The sequence below is a fragment of the Triticum urartu genome, chromosome 3, assembly GCF_003073215.2.
Source record: "Triticum urartu cultivar G1812 chromosome 3, Tu2.1, whole genome shotgun sequence".
Classification (NCBI taxonomy): domain Eukaryota; kingdom Viridiplantae; phylum Streptophyta; class Magnoliopsida; order Poales; family Poaceae; genus Triticum; species Triticum urartu.
Genome location: NC_053024.1, coordinates 156,329,873 through 156,346,761, shown reverse-complemented (window position 1 = coordinate 156,346,761; position 16,889 = coordinate 156,329,873).

Genomic DNA, 16,889 nt, shown 5'->3' with positions numbered 1-16,889 from the left:
TCACGACAGATGTCCTCGTGAAAGGACTTAGTCGTGGAGCCATCACAACGGGTTAACTTAAAGGGGTTAAAGCGGATAAGGGACACGAGGAATTATACTGGTTCAGCCCCTTACGACGATGGTAAAAGCCTACGTGCATTTGCGATGGAATTGCTTGGGTTTCGATGACCAGAGAGCGAATCCGCTTTGCCTGGCTCTCGAGTCATCGTTTCTTTCCTGTCCCTAAACTGCCACCGGTCGTCCCTTTATATACATAGGTTGACGCCCGGCAGTTTACAGAATCCCGAGGCCGGCTCATAAACGTGCCCGGCTTGGTTTCTACCTTTCGTTGCCTTACAACATAAGTTACATATCATATGGCGGTTTATATCTACGGGCCCTAATCCGCCTTTGGGCCCTGGGCCTTCATGTAGATCTCCTCTTTAAAGCGCCATATCCCTTGCCTGCATGGGCTTCGAACATGACTAACTCCTGGTGGGCATAACCCGGCCCCTCATGGCCGGTTTATATTTAATAGTAATATCCCCAACACTAGTGGCTTCTCTCAAGATAGCAAATTCTATGGTGGGTGAACAAATTACTGTCGAGCAATTCATAGAAAAGCGAATACTTATGATAATATATAGGCATGATCATGTATATAGGCATCACGTCCGCGACAAGTAGACCAAAACGGTTCTGCATCTACTACTATTACTCCACACATCAACCGCTATCCAGCATGCATCTAAAGTATTAAGGTCATAAGAACAGAGTAACGCATTAGGCAAGATGACATGATGTAGAGGGATAAACTCAAGTAATATGATATAAACCCCATCTTTTTATCCTCGATGGCAACAATACAATACATGCGTTGCTGCCCCTGCTGTCACTGGGAAGGACACCGCAAGATTGAACCCAAAGCTAAGCACGTCTCCCATTGCAAGAACGATCAATCTAGTAGGCCAAACCAAACTGATAATTCGAAGAGCCTTGCAAAGATATTTAAATCATGCATAAAAGATTTCAGAGAAGAATCAAATATTGTTCATAGATAATCTTGATCATAAACCCACAATTCATTGGATCTCGACAAACACACTGCAAAAAGAATTACATAGAATAGATCTCCAAGAGAATCGAGGAGAACTTTGTATTGAGATCCAAAGAGAGAGAAGAAGCCATCTAACTAATAACCATGGACTCGAAGGTCTGTGGTAAACTACTCACATATCATCGAAGAGGCTATGGTGTTGATGTAGAAGCCCTCCGTGATCGATTCTCCCTCCGGCAGAGCGCCGGAAAAGTCCCCAAGATGGGATCTCATGGGTCCAGAAGGTTGCGGCGGTGGAAATAGGGTTTCGTGGTGCTCCTGGATGTTTTGGGGGTATATGGGTACACATAAGAGGAATAAGTACGTCGGTGGAGCTGCGAGGGGCCCACGAGGGTGGGGGGCGCGCCTCCCTGCCTCGTGGATTCCTCGCTTCTTTCTTGACGTCCACTCCAAGTCTCCTGGATCATGTTTGTTTCAAAAATAACTCTCCCGAAGGTTTCATTCCGTTTGGATTCTGTTTGATATTCCTTTTCTGCGAAACACTGAAATAGGCAAAAAACAACAATTTGCACTGGGTCTTTGGTTAGTAGGTTAGTCCCAAAAATAATATAAAAAGGTCAATTAAAGCCCATTAAACATCCAAAACAGATAATATAATAGTATGGAACAATCAACAATTATAGATACGTTGGAGACGTATCAGACCAATGCGCACCAGTGAAGGGAGAGATTCCGCGGTCGAGGCCACCAACAGAGGGGGTCAATGGTTGTGCTCTACTGTCACCGCTGGTACCATCGTGAAGCTCCAGGCCAATGGATACCTCTTCAGCGAAGTTGTGTGCCGGTCTCCTATAGAGGCGGGCATTAATCGCTTGTCTTCTGCCATCCCCACTCCCCTCAAATAAGAGAGGGTGTTTTTCGTTCCCCACCTCATCCGAGGCCTGGGTTCTCTTCTCCATCCTTTCGTTCGGGGACTCTGGTTTTACTATGGGCTTGATTTCCATCATTTAACCCCAAACTCCATCGTCAATATTGCCAGCTTCATGATTTTTTGTGAGGCCTTCCTTCAAGTTGAGCCCCACTTTGGACTTTGGCCAAAGGTGTTCGGCGTTAAGCCGCACAACAGCAGCATCCAGCTTGCAGAGTGTGGCTGGGTGACTATTAGCCAACATGAGGGCACTTTCATCAAACAGTGAAGCTCTGACAACATGAGTGCTTTTATGCAGCATACCCCTCGACAGGGGCCCTGGAAGGGTCCCCTCATTTTTTGGCGGAACCGCTAAAGAGGCAGGTATCTTGGACAAACCACAATCTCGACTTGGGAAACCCGAAGGAAGTGAAGGTGCTTCAACGGATGCTCAATGCTGTGGTCAGCGAGGGCATGAATCTAGTGGACATAGTCCATGTGATGCCCCATCGTCGGATCCTACCGCTTCAATCCCGAGGCCTCCCAATGTGGGAGTTCAAGACCAAGGACGATGCGGTGGTTCGGGAGTTCTTCCAAGTAGAGGACCTTGCACTACTGCAGGATGCTACTAATGCGACATTACGATCAGAGACCCTTCTACAAAACTGTGTGCGATGCAATAATCGCAAACGATGGTGTAAAAAACCCATAAAAAAGGTGCAAAACGTTTGCGATGGAGGATGCATCAAACACGGTTTAGATTTTAGTTGCTTGTTGATACGTCGCCAATGTATCTATAATTTTTGATTGTTCCATGCTATTATATTATTTGTTTTGGATGTTTAATGGGCTTTAATATACCTTCTTATATTATTTTTGGGACTAACCTATTGACCAAAGGCCCAGTGCAAATTGTTGTTTTTTTGCCTATTTTAGTGTTTCACAGAAAAGGAATATCACACGGAATGAAACCTTTGGGAGAGTTAATTTTGGAATAAACGTGATCCAGGAGACTTGGAGTGGACGTCAAGAAAGAAGCAAGGAGGCCACGAGGCAGGAGGGCGCGCCCAGGGGGGTACGCGCACCCCCACCCTCGTGGGCCCCTCATAGCTCCACCGGCATACTTCTTCCTCCTATATATACCCATATACCCCGAAAACATCCAGGAGCACCACGAAACCTTATTTCTACTGCCGCAACCTTCTGTACCCATGAGATCCCATCTTGGGGCCTTTTCCGGCACTCTGCCGGAGGGGGAATCGATCACGGAGGGCTTCTACATCAACACCATAGCCTCTCCGATGATGTGTGAGTAGTTTACCATAGACCTTCGGGTCCATGGTTATTAGCTAGATGGCTTCTTCTCTCTCTTTGGATCTCAATAAAAGTTCTCCTCGATTCTCTTGGAGATCTATTCGATGTAATTCTTTTTGCGGTGTGTTTGTCGAGATCCGATGAATTGTGGGTTTATGATCAAGATTATCTATGAACAATATTTGATTCTTCTCTGAAATCTTTTATGCATGATTTAAATATCTTTGCAAGTCTCTTCGAATTATTAGTTTGGTTTGGCCTACTAGATTGATCTTTCTTGCAATGGGAGAAGTGCTTAGCTTTGGGTTCAATCTTGCGGTGTCCCTTCCCAGTGACAGCAGGGGCTGCAACGCATGTATTGTATTGTTGCCATCGAGGATAAAAAGATGGGGTTTATATCATATTTCTTGAGTTTATCCCTCTACATCATGTCATCTTGTCTAATGCGTTACTCTGTTCTTACGAACTTAATACTCTAGATGCATGCTAGATAACAGTCGATGTGTGGAGTAATAGTAGTAGATGCAGAATTTCGGTCTACTTGTCGCGGACGTGATGCCTATATACATGATCATGCCTAGATATTCTCATAATTATTCGCTTTTCTATCAATTGCTCGACAGTAATTTGTTCACCCACCGTAGAATTTGCTATCTTGAGAGAAGCCACTAGTGAAACCTATGGCCCCTGGGTCTATCTTCCATCATATTATTTTCGTATCAACTTGCTATTTCTATTACCATTTATTTTGCAATCTTTATTTTCCAATCTAGATCATAAAAACACCAAAAATATTTATCTTATTATCTCTATCAGATCTCACTTTCATAAGTGACCGTGAAGGGATTAGCAACCCCTTTATTGCATTGGTTGCGAGGTTCTTGTTTGTTTGTGCAGGTACTAGGTGACTTGCGTGTTACCTTCTACTGGATTGATACCTTGGTTCTCAAAAACTAAGGGAAATACTTACGCTACTGTGCTGCATCACCCTTTCCTCTTCAAGGGAAAACCAACGCGTGCTTAAGAGGTAGCAAGAAGGATTTCTGGCACCGTTGCCGGGGAGGTTGCATCAAGTCAAGACATACCAAGTACCCATCACAAACTCTTATCCCTCGCATTACATTATTTTCCATTTGCCTCTCATTTTCCTCTCCCCCATTTCTAAAACGATTTTCGAGAACCTTTGCCTTTTCTTCGCCTTCTTCCCGTATGTTTATTTGTTTGTGTTTCCATGTGCCTTCTATTTGCTTGCATCTTTGCTTGCTAAAAATCTACTGATATGGATCCACTTAAAGTGTTCTACTTGGATCATCTTCGATCCTTATGCGCTCGTGCTGAAACCCAACTAGCCTTGTTGATGGGAAATCATTAGATGAGCATGCTCATTTTGTGCGTCACCGTTTGTCTTAAAAAGGGAGACTCTTATGGGATCAAATGAACAGATTGTTATGTTATGCTTGGAATCTTTGTGAAATTTATGATTTTACTTATTGCTCTAAGAACCCTAAAAACACCTCCCCTACCTACGTGAGTTTAATGATAATGAAATCTTATCTTCTTATGCAAAGGGTGTTTATAGTTACTACGATATCGAACAAATTGAAGAATTTGTTGCTTTTAAGGGTGCTTATGAAGTTGCTTCCTTGATTGAAAAGTATGATATTACTCTCTACGAATCTGAAAATTTTAACATACTGAAATATTGCTATGAAAACTATGCTCATAATGTCTATGTCAAAGAATTTATTGAAAGAATGACTGTTGCTTCGGAAGAAAATAATGATACACATGAATCTATAGATAATTATGATTCTGATGATTTGATTGAAATATCCCTTGATGAACATGATGCTTGCTATTCTTGTGTCCATGATGCCAATATTTATGAAGATGAATTTGCTATAGTTCCTTATGTTAAACATGAGATCGTTGCTATTGCACCCATACTTGATAGTTCCTTCGATGAAAAGCATGATTGCAATGATGTTATTATAAATTCTATTAATGTCAATTGTGCTAATGATATGCAAAACATCAAGCTTGGGGATGCTAGTTTTGCTATGACTACTATTTGTTGCAATGATCATGATTGGGGTGATTCTTCTTTTGATCTTGAAAATTTATTTAAGCCCCATGATGAATATGAGATTGATAATAGTGTTTGCAATATTATTGAAAGTGGGTTTGGAAGAGTATCAACTTTAGATCCCACATATTTGGAGAATGTTCAATCTCATGATTTTTTTTGATAAAAATGGGTTTGGAGTGGTCATGACTTTAGTTAATGTTAATCCCACTATTTTGGAAGAGTGTCAACTTCGCATGCATGTGGACCGTGTTGAAAATATTTTATGTGATAGCTATTTTGTTGAATTTGCTTATGATCCAACATGTAATTATTATGAGAGAGGAAAATATGGATGTAGAAATTTTCATGTTACAAAATTACCTCTCGTTATGTTGAGATTGCTATTGTTTCTTTCCACTTTCTTGCATATGCTAGTTTTTGCTTGCTATGATAATTTGTTTGCCTATAAGATGCCTATGCATAGGAAGTATGCTAGACTTATATGTGTTTTTCACGTGTTTGATGATGCTTTCTTTGCGCTTCAATTCTTGTCTTTCATGTGAGCATCATTAAAATTGTCAATGCCTAGCTAGGGGCGTTAAACGATAGCGCTTGTTGGGAGGCAACCCAATTTTATTTTATTTTTCTTATTTTTGTTCCTATTTAGTAATAAATAATTCATCTAGCTTCTTTTTAGATGTGGTTTTATGCTTTTAATTAGTGTTTGTGCCAAGTAGAACCTTTGGGAAGACTTGGGGGAAGTCTTTGTGATCTTGCTATAAAAAATAGAAACTTTAGCGCTCACGAGATTTGCTGCATTTTTTTGCTGGAGAGTGAGATTAGGTTGATTATTTTTGAAGATGATTAATAGACAAACTCCTCACGTCCACCAATTTATTTCAGAATTTTTGGGGTTACAGAAGTATTCGAAACCTACATATTACTATAGACTGTTCTATTTTTGACTGATTCTGTTTTTCGTGTGTTGTTTGCTTATTTTGATGAATCTATGGCTAGTATCGGGGGGTATGAACCATAGAGAAGTGGGAATACAGTAGGTTTAACACCAATATAAATAAAGAATGAGTTCATTACAGTACCTTGAAGTGGTGGTTTGTTTTCTTATACTAACGGAGCTCATGAGATTTTCTGTTGAGTTTTGTGTTGTGATGTTTTCAAGTTTTGGGTAAAGATTTGATGGATTTTGGAATAAGGAGTGGCAAGTGCCTAAGCTTGGGGATTAACAAGGAACCCCAATGTAAAATTTAAGTTCAACCAAAAAGCCTAAGCTTGTGGATGCCCCGGAAGGCATCCCTCTTTCGTCTTCGTCTATCGGTAACTTTACTTGAGGCTATATTTTTATTCACCACATGATATGTGTTTTGCTTGGAGCGTCTTGTATGATTTGAGTCTTGCTTTTCAGGTTACCGCAATCATACTTGATGTACACACCTTTTGGGAGAGACACACATGAATCGGAATTTATTAGAATACTCTATGTGCTTCACTTATATCTTTTGAGCTAGATAATTTTGCTCTAGTGCTTCACTTATATCTTCTTAGAGCGTGGTGGTGATTTTATTTTATAGAAATTATTGATGTCTCATGCATCACTTATATTATTTTGAGAGTCTTATAGAACAGCATGGTAATTTGCTTTGGCTATAAAATTAGTCCTAATATGATAGGCATCCAAGATGGGTATAATAAAACTATCATAAAAAGTGCATTGAATACAATGAGAAGTTCGATACTTGATGATTGTTTTGAGATATAAAGATGGTGATATTAGAGTCATGATAGTTGAGTAGTTGTGAATTTGAGAGATACTTGTGTTAAAGTTTGTGATTCACGTAGCATGCACGTATGGTGAACCATTATGTGATGAAGTCAAAGCATGATTTATTTATTGATTGTCTTCCTTATGAGTGGCGGTCGGGGGCGAGCGATGGTATTTTCCTACCAATCTACCCCCCTAGGAGCATGCGCGTTGTACTTTGTTTCGATAACTAACAGATTTTTGCAATAAGTATGTGAGTTCATATGACTAATGTTGAGTCCATGGATTATACGCACTCTCGCCCTGCCACCATTGCTAGCCTCTCTAGTACCGCACAACTTTCGCCGGTACCATACACCCACCTTATACCTTCCTCAAAACAGCCACCATACCTACCTATTATGGCATTTCCATAGCCATTCCGAGATATATTGCCATGCAACTTACCACCACTACAAAAAAGACACATTCGTGACATTTTGGGCCGAACGAAAATATTTTGTGTCATACTTATGACACTTCTATGACGATAATTGTGACAAAACCCAGTATCATCATAGATGGGGTGGGGTCCTACTTCTATGACAAAAAATCATGACAGAAAATGGGCTTTTCGTCCTGGGCGGGCCGGAGACGCAGCTGCATGACATTCTTTGGGCCGTCCATGATGGAAAAAACCATGGTAGAAGCGAGGGCGCGGAAAATATCAGGGAGTCCCCGGTTACGGTGGGTGGTCGGGGGCTGAGCGATTCTCTCGTACGCGTGTGTGTGCGAGGCATTGGGCTCTAACTGAACCCGAGCGAGACGTTGTGCTCTAACTGAACCCGAGCGATTGCACTGCAGGCTACGCGTTACTGAACCCGAGCGATCGATCGATGGCTGTTAACTGAACCCGATCGAGCGATTCCTTCACTACTGCTGCTAACTGAAGCCGATTGATGCTGCCTCTAGATGAACAGTGAGCGTTGCACGCGCGGGGGGGGGGGGGGGGGGGGGGGGGGGGGGGGGGGGGGGGGGGGGGTGGTTGGATGAACAGTTCTCGGACGGGGTGGATGAACAGGACCTCGTGGTGTTGCCTCTAGATGAACAGTACCCCGACCGATCGAGCCAGTTGGGGCTGGATGAACAGGACCCCGTGGAGGGCAGGATGAATAGGAACACCCCATGGAGGGTAGGATGAATAGTAGATGGTGGAGGGCAGGATGATCAGTAGTCCGTGGAGGGGTGGTTGAACAGGAGCCCATGGAGAGGGCTGGTTGAACAGTAGCCGGTGGAGTAACGTGCAGTGGAAGCTGGATGAATAGGAGCCCGTGGATGAACAGTCGCAGGTGGAGGCTGGAGGAGGTTGACGGTGGATGAAAAGTAGCCCGTGGAGGCTGGAGGGGGTCGACGATGGAGATGAACAGTATCCCGTGGAGTCCCGTCTTGCCGTACGCCACACCCCTCTTGATGAACAAGACCCCCATTTCGACCGTAGCGCTCCAACACAAGTCCGTTTCCTCCGCTTTACGGTACTCAACACCCCTCTCGATAACCAGGACACCTGTGTCGACCGTAGGAGGTCAGTTTCCTCCATTTTGCGGTACGCCAGACCCCTCCCGATGAACAGGATCTCGTTTAGAATGTGGCCGGTCGAACACAAGGCCGTTTCCTCCATTCTGCGGTACGCCAGGCCTCGTTTCCATCGGCTGTTTCGTCCAAGCCCTCCCGATGAACACGACAACGCATACCGTTCCGACCCAGCCAGGTGGCTCCCCATGAACACAACGACGACGCTGTTTCTCCGTTCCGACCCAACCATGTACACGAGCCCTGGCCGTACATATGCGCGAGTAGGCGTTCGAGACCCTGCCCGTATGTACATACGTGTCAGTATTTTCTTTCTTGCACACTGGCCACTGTACGTACGTGTACATGCTACATGCGTGCCTCTACTACGACACGTGCGCGCCTCTACATCGACCTGTATGTTCGTACACGTTCATGACCAGAATGACAATGCTACGTATGCTTTGACCAGGTTGGGTCCTGACTATCAGGCACTTCCTTGCGTGCAAAGATGTAGCTGGTGGGTCCCAGCAGTCAGTGAGGCGAATCATTTTTTTGCCCGGACACACTTCCTTGCATGCGAAGATGTAGCTGGTGGGTCCCAGCACTCAGTGGGGCGAATCATTTTTTTTGCCCGGACGCACTTCCTTGTGTGCGAAGATGTAGCTGGTAGGTCCCAGCAGTTAGGGGGAAACGTTTTTTTCATGAAATACGGTGGCCCGTCTGGTGGGTCCCCGCTGTCAGGTGGAGGTATAATTATTTTGCGCGTAATAAGGAGGCACTTCCTTACTGTGGCCATGGACCTAGCTGTCAGCCTCTCCACGTACAATCCACGTCCGATGGAAGCCGTTCCTTGACCACATTGACCACGCCATGCCGAGAGTACTAGGGCGGTGGACGACAGCGAGGCCTAGGAAGGGGATGACGCGGAGCCGGGGAAAACGCGACAGTGGAAGCCCGCGTGGAGAGGAGTACGAGGGTTCACTGGTTCGGCTGCGGTGCGAGGCTGCCGTCGCCGCAGGGCCTGGCCATCGGTGGGAATAGTAGGGGGCAATCAGGCCTCCACGGCAGCACAGCCGACCATGGGAGGCAGGAGCATGTGGCACGACCGGCGCTGCTTTGGGCAGCTGGAGCAATAAGACCAGAGGTCGAAGAAGCACTATGGCTGTTGGATGGACATCGTACGGTCACTGGAGCTAGAATCGCTCATATTAACTAAGTTGACAAAGCACTCCATCCCCGTCAACTTAGTAGGCCCACAAGTCAGCCTCCCACCAAGGTGGGTCCCAACTAGTAGGGGGAGTATTCATTTTTTGTGCGTAATAAGGAGGCACTTCCTTGCGTGCGAAGATATAGCTGGTGGGTCCGACCTGTCAACGGTGGGAATGTTTTTTTGCGAAATACAGAGGCCCTTCCGGTGGGTCCCAGCTTTCAGGTGGAGGAATCATTATTTTGCGTGTAATAAGGAGGCATTTCCTTGCGTGCGGCCGTGGACCCAGCTGTCAGCCTCTCCACGCACAGTCTACTTCCGATGGTGTCGTTCGTTGACCATGTTGACCACTCCGTGCCGAGTGCATCCAAGGTGGTGGACGACGGCGAGGCCCCGGACAGCAACGAGCCGGAGATGGGAAAACGCGGGAGTAGAGTCGCAGACGGAGAGTGATGTCTACTACACAACCTTCTTCTTGTAGACGTTGTTGGACCTCCAAGTGCAGAGGTTTGTAGGACAGTAGCAAATTTCCCTCAAGTGGATGACCTAAGGTTTATCAATCCGTAGGAGGCGTAGGATGAAGATAGTCTCTCTCAAGCAACCCTGCAACCAAATAACAAAGAGTCTCTTGTGTCCCCAACACACCCAATACAATGGTAAATTGTATAGGTGCACTAGTTCGGCGAAGAGATGGTGAAACAAGTGGTATGTGGATAGTAGATAAAGGTATTTGTAATCTGAAATAATAAAAACAGCAAGGTAACTAATGATAAAAGTGAGCGTAAACGGTATTGCAATGCTAGGAAATAAGGCCTAGGGTTCATACTTTCACTAGTGTAAGTCGTCTCAACAATACTAACATAATTGGATCATAAAACTATCCCTCAACATGCAACAAAGAGTCACTCCAAAGTCACTAATAGCGGAGAATGAACGAAGAGATTATGGTAGGGTACGAAACTACCTCAAAGTTATTCTTTCCAATCAATCCGTTGGGCTATTCCCATAAGTGCCACAAACAACCCTAGAGTTCGTACTAGAATAACACCTTAAGACACAAATCAACCAAAACCCTAATGTCACCTAGATACTCTAATGTCACCTCAAGTATCCGTGGGTATGATTATACGATATGCATCACACAATCTCAGATTCATCTATTCAACCAACACAAAGGACCTCAAAGAGTGCCCCAAAGTTTCTACCGGAGAATCACGACGAAAACGTGTGCCAACCCCTATGCATCGGTTCATGGGCGGAACCCGCAAGTTGATCACCAAAACATACATCAAGTGAATCACGTGATATCCCATTGTCACCACAGATATCCACGGCAAGACATACATCAAGTGTTCTCAAATCTTTAAAGACTCAATCCGATAAGATTACTTCAAAGGGGAAACTCGATTCATTACAAGAGAGAAGAGGGGGAGGATAAACATAAGATCCAACTATAATAGCAAAGCTCGCGATACATCAACATCGTGCCAAATCAAGAACACGAGAGAGAGAGAGAGATCAAACACATAGCTACTGGTACATACCCTCATCCCCGAGGGACAACTACTCCCTCCTCGTCATGGAGAGCACCGGGATGATGAAGATGGCCACCGGAGAGGGATTTCCCCCTCCGGCAAGGTGCCGGAACGGGTCTAGATTGGTTTTCGGTGGCTACGGAGACTTCTGGCGGTGGAACTCCCGATCTATTGTGCTCTCGGATGTTTTAGGGTATATGGAGATATATAGGCGGAAGAAGTACGTCAGGGGGGCCACGAGGGGCTCACAAGTGTGGAGGGCGCGCCTAGGGGGTGGGCGCGCCCCCTGCCTCGTGACCTCCTCGCAGATCCCCCGACATGCACTCCAAGTCTTCTGGACTTCTTTCCTTACAAAAATGAGTTCCGTGAAGTTTCAGGTCAATTGGACTCCGTTTGGTTTTCCTTTTCTTCGAAACCCTAAAACAGGGTAAAAAAGGAAACTGGCACTGGGCTCTGGGTTAATAGGTTAGTCCCAAAAATGATATAAAAGTGTATAATAAAGCCCATAAACATTCAAAACAGTAGATAATATAGCATGGAGCAATCAAAAATTATAGATACGTTGGAGACGTATCAGCATCCCCAAGCTTAATTCCTTCTCGTCCTCGAGTAGGTAAATGATAAAAACATAATTTTTGATGCGGAGTGCTACTTGGAATAATTTCAATGTGATTCTTCTTAATTGTGGCAAGAATATTCAGATCCATAAGATTCAAGACAAAAGTTCATATTGACATAGAAATAATAATACTTCAAGCATACTAACTAAGCAATTATGTCTTCTCAGAATAACATGGCCAAAGGGAGCTATCCCTACAAAATCATATAGTCTGGCTATGCTCCATCTTCACCACACAAAATATTTAAATCATGCACAACCCCGATGAAAAGCCAAGCAATTGTTTCATACTTTTGATGTTCTCAAACTTTTTCAATCTTCACGCAATATATGAGCGTGAGCCATGGATATAGCACTATAGGTGGAACAGAATGGTGGTTGTGGAGAAGACAAAAAGGGAGAAGATAGTCTCACATCAACTATGCGGATCAACGGGCTATGGAGATGCCCATCAATAGATATCAATGTGAGTGAGTAGGGATTGCCATGCAACAGATGCACTAGAGCTATAAGTGTATGAAAGCTCAAAAGAAACTAAGTGGGTGTGCATCCAACTTGCTTGCTCACGAAGACCTAGGGCATTTTGAGGAAGCCCATCATTGGAATATACAAGCCAAGTTCTATAATGAAAGATTCCCACTAGTATATGAAAGTGACAACATAGGAGACTCTCTATCATGAAGATCATGGTGCTACTTTGAAGCAGAAGTGTGGCAAAAAGATAGTAGCATTGCCCCTTGTCTCTTTTTCTCTCATTTTTCTAGGCCTTCTCTTTTTTATGGCCTCTTTTCTCTTTTTTTATTTGGGCTTCTTTGGCCTCTTTTATTTATTTATTTTCGTCCGGAGTCTCATCCCGACTTATGGGGGAATCATAGTCTCCATCATCCTTTCCTCACTGGGACAATGCTCTAATAATGATGATCATCACAATTTTATTTACTTACAACTCAAGAATCACAACTCGATACTTAGAACAAGATATGACTCTATATGAATGCCTCCGGCGGTGTACCGGGATGTGCAATGACTCATGAGTGACATGTATGAAGGAATTATGAATGGTGGCTTTGCCACAAATACAATGTCAACTACATGATCATGCAAAGCAATATGACAATAATGAAGCGTGTCATAATAAACGGAATGGTAGAAAGTTGCATGGCAATATATCTCGGAATGGCTATGGAAATGCCATAATAGGTAGGTATGGTGGCTGTTTTGAGGAAGGTATATGGTGGGTTTATGGTACCGGCGAAAGTTGTGCGGTACTAGAGAGGCTAGCAATGGCGGAAGGGTGAGAGTGCGTATAATCCATGGACTCAACATTAGTCATAAAGAACTCATATACTTATTGCAAAAATCTACAAGTTATGAAAGCAAAGTATTACGTGCATGATCCATGGGGATAGATTGGTAGGAGAAGTCCATCGCTCGTCCCCGACCGCCACTCATAAGGTAGACAATCAATAAATAAATCATGCTCCGACTTCATCACATAACGGTTCACCATACGTGAATGCTATGGGAATTACAAACTTTAACACACGTATTTATCAAATTCACAACTACTCAACTAGCATGACTATAATATTACCATCCTCATATCTCAAAACAGTCATCAAGTATCAAACTTCTCTTAGTATTCAACACACTCATAAGAGAATTTTATTTTAATCTTGTATACCTAGCATATTAGGATTTTAAGGAAATTAACATGCTATTTAAGACTCTCAAAATAATCTAAGTGAAGAATGAGAGTTCATCTATTTCTTCAAAATAAAACTACGACCATGCTCTAAAAGATATAAGTGAAGCACTAGAGAAAATGACAAACTACTCCGAAAGATATAAGTGAAGATCAATGAGTAGTCGAATAATTATGCAACTATGTGAAGACTCTCTAACATTTAGTAATTTCAGATCTTGGTACTCTGTTCAAACAGCAATAAAAGCAAAATAAAATGACATCTAATAATAGCAAACATCATGTGAAGAAGCAAAAACTTAGGATAAACCGAAACTAATCGATAATTGTTGAAGAAGAAAGGTGGGATGCCAACCGGGGCATCCCCAAGCTTAGATGCTTGAGACTTCTTGAAATATTATCTTGGGGTGCCTTGGGCATCCCAAGCTTGAGATTTTGTGTCTCCTTAATTCCTCTCATATCACGGTCTCCCTAAATCTCAAAAGCTTCATCCACACAAAACTCAACAAGGACTCGTGAGATAAGTTAGTATAACCCATTGCCAAAAACCTTATCATACTCTACTGTAGCAAATCACTAAAATTATTATTAAACATTGCATACTAAATGCCTCTGCATATTTAATAGTCCTATCCTCAAATAGAATCATTAAAGAAGCAAACATATGCAAACAATGCAAACATAACAGCAATCTGCCTAAACAGGATAGTCTGTAAAGAATGCAGCAACATCCATACTTCCCTAGCTCCAAAAATTATGAAATAAAATTCCCACTGTAGTAAATTTATCATATCTTAATATGCAAAATGTTTCAACATTTTATCACATTCTGACTTTTCTAGGGAATTATTGCAACAGCGGTAAACTTTCTGTTTTCGAACAGCAACGTGTGGACTTGTAACATAGGCATATTAAAGACTATAAATGCCACTTTTATTAGAATTAAAGATGCAAAACATTGTTCTAAATAACAGCAGGCAAATCCTAACAAAATAAATTGACGCTCCAAGCAAAACACATATCATGTGGTGAATAAAAATATAGCTCCAAGTAAAGTTACCGATGAACGAAGACGAAAGAGGGGATGCCTTCCGGGGCATCCCCAAGCTTAGGCTCTTGGTTTTCCTTGAATATTACCTTGGGGTGCCTTGGGCATCCCAATCTTAGTCTCTTTCCACTCCTTATTCCATAGTCCATCGAATCCTTACCCAAAACGTGAAAACTTCACAACACAAAACTTAACAGAAAACTCATAAGCTCCGTTAGTACAAGAAAATAAATCACCACTTCAATGTACTGTAATGAACTCATTATTTATTTAGATTGGTGTTAAACCTACTGTATTCCAACTTCTCTATGGTTTATAAACTATTTTACTAGCCATAGATTCATCAAAATAAGTAAACAACACATGAAAAACAGAATCTGTCAAAAACAGAACAGTCTGTAGTAATCTGGATCAAACGTATACTTATGGAACTATTACAATTATCAAATAAATTTCTGGACCTGAGGAATTTATCTATTAATAATCTTCAAAAAGAATTAACTAAATAGCACTCTCCAAATAAAAATGGTAGCAATTCTCGTGAGCGCTAAAGTTTCTGTTTTTGACAGCATGATCAACAAGACTTTCCCCAAGTCTTCCCAAAGGTTCTACTTGGCACAAACACTAATTAAAAGCATAAAACCACATATAAGCAGAGGCTAGATGAATTATTTATTACTAAAAAGGAACAAAAAGAAAGGATTAAAAATAAATTTGGGTTGCCTCCCAACAAGCGCTATCGTTTAACGCCCCTAGCTAGGCATGATGATTTCAATGATGCTCACATAAAGGATAGGAATTGTAACATAAAGAGAGCATCATGAAGAATATGACTAGCATGTTTAAGTCTAACCCACTTCCTATCCATAGGGATTTTGTGAGCAAACAACTTATGGGGACAAGAATCAACTTGCATAGGAAGGTAAGACAAGCATAACTTCAAAATTTTAAGCACATAGGGAGGAAACTTGATATTATTGCAATTCCTAGAAGCATATGTTCCTCCCTCATAATAATCTTCAGTAGCATCATTAATGAATCAAAAATATAACCAGCACCTAAATTATTGTTTTCATGATCTACAAGCATAGAAATTTTATTGCTCTCCACATAAGCAAAATTCTTCTCATTCGGAATAGTGGGAGTGTCATAAGTGACTTGAATACTATAAATTGTTTCCACATTAAAAGAGTAATGTTCAGAAAAAGGGTAATCATAATCATGACAAGTTTTATAAATATAATCATCACTACTTTTTATAGCATATGTATCATCACAATAATTATCATAAGTAGGAGGCATGCTATCATCATTATAAATTTGCATATCAAAACTTGGGGGACTAAAAATATCATATTCATTAAGCGTAGCATTCCCAAGCTTGGGACAAACATTAATTGCAGAAAATATATTCTCAAAAACATCATCTTCATCGAACATAGCTTCCCCAAGCTTGGGCCTTTTCATATCATAAGCGTAATCACTCTCATCATTAATAGTATAGATAGCACCAATAGTATAGCAATTATAATATTCTTCCAAGCAAGTGCCAAAAAGATTTTCAAGATCATAAGAAGTGTCATTATCTTCCCAATCATAATCATCACAACAAGCAATAGGCATAAGCAGATCATCATCAAGTGTATCATTTTCATGAGGCACAACAATAATAGGAGCAACTTTATTTGGGAGAGATACCTTTTTACCTCTCTTCCTTTTTCTTTTCTTCTTCTTCACCACATCATGTGTGGGTTCAATCCTCTTTTTGGAGCTCCTTATTAATGAGATTGGTTGAATAGAGGGCTCCTCTTCGTTACCTGATTCATCATAAGAAATAATAGGAGAATATTGGGAAGTCTCTTCCCTTTCGTTAGCGTTCTCTTCATCTTCTATTTGTTTTCTTTTCTTTATGTAATTGGCAATATAAGGATTTTCAATGCAATTCACCGCGCAATACATATAAATTTCCTCTAGATCAAAATGAAGAACTTTATCAAGGGCAAATTTTGGAATATCCTTAGTTCTACATTTAATTTCTTCATAACCCAAGAGCAAACTAAGTTCATTATGATGTGCAAGGGAAATCAAGTCATCACAATTTTTGGACACGATATGCTCA